General features: G+C 40.2%; 1 long non-coding RNA gene across 1 annotated transcript in view; it reads left to right on the top strand.

Moving 5' to 3' along the window:
* LOC109299741 overlaps positions 1 to 5,268 on the top strand; it is a 15,533-nt gene extending 10,265 nt beyond the window's left edge. Inside the window, exon 2 of the long non-coding RNA XR_002097979.1 lies at positions 4,762 to 5,268. This is a non-coding gene — a long non-coding RNA (uncharacterized LOC109299741). The remainder of the gene's footprint in view (positions 1 to 4,761) is intronic.
* Positions 5,269 to 6,508: the final 1,240 nt, after the last annotated feature.

Genomic DNA, 6,508 nt, shown 5'->3' with positions numbered 1-6,508 from the left:
AAAGCTGCTCCTGCCTGCTCCAGCCAGGTTGTGTGGGGGGGTAGGTTCATCTGGGAACAGTGACAGCAGGAGACACGATGGACAGGGCAGTTCGCCTTTCCCAGTCCTGCTCCCAGGGGACAAGGCTGAGTGGGGAAACCCACCCCTGGGCCATTTCAGCTGCTGTCATTGTTCTCAGCCCCCACACAGCCCAGCTCTGCAGATGCTCCACCCTTGGGACTATGGGGAAAGCACAGCAACAGGGGTGAGAGGTAGAAGGGGAAGGAAAGGGCTGTGCCTCTAAGCACAGAGGGAAAGGTGGGGATTCTTATGTGCTTTAAGGACTTTTTAAAAATCCCCAAAGGCTGCCATGGTGGGGAATGTCCCTACTGGTTGGGAGAACAGGAGCCTGGGAGCAGGGATACAGTCACCCCTGCAGTGGGGATGGCTGGTCCTGCACTCCCTTTGCCAAATCCTGGATTTGCCTGGAAATAGCAAATCCACAAATAAGAAAAAAATTTAAAAGTTGGCTTTCAAAAACTGAAGTAAAATAACATTAAATCAAAAAACAAAAATATTCCAAATCAGTATATTGAAATACATAAATCTGCTTTTGTTTCATGTTGACGATTTGAAAAATATTCAGAGAAAAACTAATTTCAAGGTGGATATTTTGGGCAGGAAAAAGGTTAATTTTGATAAAGTCATTTGGTCTCACCCACAAAAAATGACTGAAACATTTTAACTAGTTCTTGTTACATAAGGCATGTAAAATCTCCCGTTTTCAAACTGTCCAATCAGCATACCTAGGAATCGGATCAAAGGAAAGGAAACCTTCTATTAAAACACCAGAAAGGGTAGCATTTCATTACACCTTTAACATTTTAGCAGATGATAACTAGGCATGCTCAGAAGTGTTTCCCCATCACCTGCCTCCATTTATAACTTTAGCAAAGATTTTGTATGTTAATACTAACATATAAACCTTATAAGGGTTTTGTGTTGTGCTATTTTTCTTACAACACCAAATATATATTTTCTTTTATTTTCTAGCATTTTCTGAGGGCAGAATGTGGTCCTAAAGAGAGACACCTTAAAGAGAAATATGCCATGACCATACTGCAATATGCTTAATAACAAACACCCCCCATATCCCCCTGCCTTTCTCTATAATCCCTTTCTTCTTTTGTTCCATGAACACTTTTTCATGACTGGAAAACAAAATTGTCCATTTTTTTAATATTATGAGGCCTGACCTTTTGTCCCAGATATTCAGACACCCAGCAGTGCATAATGGCATGTGACAGACAGGAAAGGACTTCAAAGAACATTGGGTTCACAAACGTATTTTCACTTTGCTTGAGAATTCCTGTGACATAAAACTAGTTACTAAATAACAAAGATTCCACAATTAGCACTGGCTGGGAGACCATTTCTCATCAGCACCCAGCCAAGCAGTGAGTGGGGTGAGGAAAGCGATAACATGCCAGTTCAGGATGTTGAAAATGTAAGTTATGTAAGACTAGAAGGCATACTCTCTCTCATGATTTCCTGTCTGAAAAGCTGATATTAATTCAGCAGTTCTCTACACGCAATATTAATCTTTGTTATACCGCTGTTAACCAAATTAGGTATGGCACCTATGGCTTCCCATTACAACTCAAGCTCCATTTAACTAGCATCTAGCCAGCTGGTACAAGATATTGATGCACCAGGCTGCATCCACGTGAGTGTAGACTTTTGTTTCCCCAGGGACAACTAGCAGCAGCACACCTTGTGCCAAAGCTAGTTGTCCCTGGGGAATGCCTGTGCCACATGCCCTCTGGCACACAGCAGGTTACCCTGGGGGGTAGATATCCAGGGGTCAAACCCCCACTGCTATGGTGCTCTTTGCAGCACAGAGAACAGTTGAATGTGCAGTATGTGACACCACAGATGTGTCTGCAGTGCTACATACCACACAGCCATGCTCATCTGGATGCGGCCCCAGAGGCTCAATCCTATACCATTTAATCAATGGTGGTTTGCTATAATCTCACTAGTCTGACCAGCAAACCCTAAATTAATTTTAAGGAGAGATCATTTCTCCTTTAAATGTGTCTGTGTATGTTTCCAGTCACTGGAGCCAACAGAAGCTTTGAAAACTAAGAGCAGTGAGAGTAACCCTTTTGAGTTACAATTGATAATATGAGTTAGGTTTGTCATCTTAGAAGAAGCTGATTTTCTTCAAATTCAGATAACTTGTTCTATGCTGTAATTGTCAAGATATTAATTTGTCTAGCTGGGGCTGTGAGGCCTGGAATACATGATCCAAGGCAATAGCTTTCAAATTGTGTCCTGTGGAAACCTGGGATTCTGCATTCGGTCCCTGGGGGCTCTGCAAAGAGATTGGGGGTGATAATGAAGAGGGCCAGGAGGTGGTGCGCCACCATTTCCAGGCTCCATGTCAGTCTTTAGGAAAGGGGTGGCAGTTCTGTGGCACAAGAAGTGTTATGAAACGGTTCTGTGACCTTAGGAAGTTTGAAAACCATTGGTCCAAGATGCAATTGGGAAAAAAGGAATATGGTTTATAAATTCAAATTGAAAGAAGGTAGAAATGTAATTTACCCAAATCTTAGCTCAAAACTCAAACCCAACCTATACTAAGCCTCTCTGAGTGCATGTCAAATAAGGTAGCAAGCATCCCAGAGGAAAAAATTTACATGCCGAGTGTTGTATCATATTGATTTTGTATGAAAGTCTGTCCCGTTGTACTGAAAAATTGCATCTGCTGACAAATATTGTCCAGTTTTTAATTAAATCATTTTATATTAAAAATGTGCCGTCAGAAGAAAGGTCCATCTGTATGCTGAACAGCAAACTGTGACAAGCCTACCGCAAAGTGATGTTTCAGCATAATTATAGTACTGCTCTTGACAAGAAGCTTGCAGCATGTAAAACTAGCAAATAGTGCATGTGCAGTAGGGCAAAAACCAGCACGTGAAATCTCATGCTCTTTAGAGTAGGAAGTTCAAACAAAAATCCTTGTATGCAAACTTGCCATTACAGATATGGTTCTGGGACCCAACACAGAGGCAGAAAGAGTTTACTTTCCATTTTTTATTTACATCTCCCAGTCCTCACTGAAGATGGTAAAAAAGCCATAGAACATACTTGTTACATTTTCACTTGTCTACTAAAATTAAAGAAGCAATGTTGTTTTAAAAAATTTCTTTTTGCATATATTATCTCTACATTCTTCTACATTTATGCATTTCTTGTGGTAACTTCCTTTTCTTGTCAACCTGGAAGTCTCAACAAATTCTCCTTTTCATTCATCAGGAACCAAATTCTGATCCTGTCTCTCTTGTGTAAATTGACAGGAAGCCCACAGGCATTTTTTCAGATTTTCAGAGTGTCAGAATTCAGAATCATCTGGACCGCTAGTAAAAAATGAAACTACTGTTCATAGACATTTTCACTGAACTGTGTTCCAACAAATATGCCTCTGATGCTAACGTATAGTATTTCATTGAGTTCAGTAGAACTTCAGAAGTCAGCAACTACTTTAATTGCATGCAGTACAATTCATGGAGCCATTATATAACACTCCTAATTTTTAATGGAATTATACTTTGCAAAAACTGTTTTATAATATATACAAAATCAGGATACAGATGAATATTAGCAGTGTAATATGATTTGTATCCATAGAAAAAACAAACAGTATAGCCAGTTAACAACTTCTATGCAAAAATTTTTTAAAAACCCTTCCCAAATTATACAAAAATGTATTATTCACAATTCTCCTTTTGAAAGAATGATTGTAAATGGAAATTTTTGTTTTGACTATATTCAATGACAGATTTTCATTTTAGTTTGGATTGAAATCAAATTGTGAATGTTTTTATTGGGTTTTTCATTTTGCTTGAAATATTTTGCAGGAAAATATTTCCCACTTTCCAACCAGCCCTCATGAACACTAAACCTTAGAGAAGAAGATGTTATTCTTCTAAAAACAATATATTCCTTTTTAAGGTATAGCTTTATGCCAGATGGCCCAAAGTGATTAGAGTTCTGCAGTTAAAGCATTCAGAGTACTATGAATCTAAGAATTCAAGCTTTACCCAGGTGCTCAGATCACAATGTAAATGTATATATTGGCCCATCCAGGGTCAAAATCAGCCCTGGTAAGCAATCAGCTTCCCTGGTTTCCAGGGAATTTAGTGAAATGGGACCACTTACTTTGCAAGCCCTTGCCTTTATATTGAAGACAATGCCTTTTGTCTACCACATTTTAGGATTTCTCCTCATTTTGCATTAACCTTACATGCCACACATTGAGTTCCCTATTCTATTTCAAAAGAAAATCTGTCCAGTATTTTGTATAGACTTTTCTTTTTTAGCACCACCAGCAAAAGAATCACAAAAGAAGTTAAAACATTCTGAATAGTCTAATTGTGTTAAAAATGGATACAAACAAAGAAATGTCATTTTAAAGAATTATTCCAAGACATTAATATACATCAGTATCCCTAGCACAGGCGCAGAAGTTCAATGTTCAGTTTAGATGAATTACAATGAAAAAAGATGGGCAGATGGAAAACAGGGTAAACAAAAATATGGAAAACAGGATAAATAAGTGAATGGTGCCTAAAAAACCTAATGAGTTTGAAGACTGCCAAGATAAAAATATCTGAAAAGTTATTTTAATTTCCAGTCAGTTGTCAGAGTCATTAGCCCACAGACACATAGGATGTTATTTTTTAATCCTAAATTGATTTTAGTTTTTAATACTTCCAGGTGCACAAAATGGTTAATCCATGTGATGTCTGCAGCTGATACACATCTGGGAGTAGGAAGGAAAGAACTTGAAGACACCTGCTATGACTACAATGAACTGCCCCTGCAGGCTGTTTGCTCTACTGGGCAACATAACAGTTGGCTGGCAGGCTGGAAATAGCTAGCCACAGCGTCTTTGTCAACATCCAGCAGCAATTAGTGAACAGGACTCAGTGCTGAATGCTAGCATCTCAGCTGGGGGAGATCCAATAGCTGCTTCAACTTCCATTTTCTATTCATATTTGCATAGTGGCTTTGGCCATATTAGAACAAGGCAAACTTATTTATAGGGGAGAGAGTTAAGCAGATTTCCTCAACACATCTCTGCCTTGAGCTTTGTCAAAGATATAACCTCTCCGTGCATCCACACAGACTATCATCATCTCACCATTATTGTCACTTTTTTTTACTTTGCTCTTAATCCTTTTGGCCCCACTCACCTCAAATACAGCTGTAGTCATCCATTCTTAGCTCAGTTCTAAGTGTTGTTCTACACCCATCACTTTGAGCCTTTCACCCATCTTCTCATTACCCCTTCTCTATCATATCAAGTGTGCACTGATTGCTTTTACTCTTCAGGGTCTTCACAGCCTAACTGTACTCTACCTACCACCTCTAGCTCACTATCAGAATAGTAATGCTTGCTTCTTATGAGCCAGCAATAGCAGCCTGAATCACATTTTGGTTAAATTTTCAGACAAATTGATTCTGATGTGCTGACCTTCATGCTGGGGAAGACCTTCCTAGAAACATCATCAAATCTTTCTCAAAGTCTGAAGTGGTGGCAGTCTTCAATTTGAGGATAATCTCTACTGTAGGTCACTGATGGATCTTGAGTCCAATCCTTGAGCCCCAGATCTATCCACAGAAGTTGCAGATCTTTCCATAGGGGAGAGTAGGCCATGCGTCACAAGACAGCTGTGGGAAGTTGAACCATAAATAGGTTTTATTGCCTGGAAAAAAAATATGCATGTCATGTTTGTAAGCATGGAGCTGAATCTCCTTGGCTTGATCTCAACACTGCTAATTTTTTATTTCCTGGATCCTCCTTTGATCTTTGGCTTTGAGGAGCTGATGTGTGGTATAGGCAATGGATTCAGTACAGGCCACACAGACAGCACTTTTAAACCACTTCCAGAGTTCCTCAGTGTTGCCTTCAGTTGTGGGCAGGGCAGAAAGCTTTTCATGGAGATACTGTTGGAGATCCTTCCAGACCTTCAAGAAATTTGGTGTTGAAAGTCCTTCACATTATTTTGGCTGATTGCAGTGTTTTTGAGCAAGCCAGATATTCATAATGCACCTAGCAAGATGATGATCTATCCAGCAGTCATCTCTTCCTTGCATAGCTTGTTTGATATGGACATTAGGCCTGTGTGAAGTGGCTAGTATTTGCTTCAGATTTGAATACAGTCGATTCAGGGGACAGTGATTCAATTCAGTGATTTGAACCACTGTCCCTAATTGATTTGTCCAAATCTGATTTGGAGATTCAGCTGCTGCCGAATCTCCAAATCGCTGAATCAGCCAGGCCAGTCTCATCAGCCAGGCCAGTCTCCCGCCCACTTTCCCAGCCCAGTAATGGCTGACCTACCTGCCCAGCTCCTGGCACTTGGAAGAAAAAAACCCCACTCACTGGGTGCTGCCAGGCAGGGGGTGATCTCTGCTGCACCCCCACTGCCCCATGCTGCATGGGGGGCTCTGCCACAAG

This window comes from Gavialis gangeticus, unplaced genomic scaffold (genome assembly GCF_001723915.1).
Source record: "Gavialis gangeticus isolate Ggan-Ray unplaced genomic scaffold, GavGan_comp1, whole genome shotgun sequence".
NCBI lineage: Eukaryota > Metazoa > Chordata > Crocodylia > Gavialidae > Gavialis > Gavialis gangeticus.
Note: the sequence above shows the minus strand (reverse complement) of the source record. Positions and strands in the feature narration are given on the sequence as shown.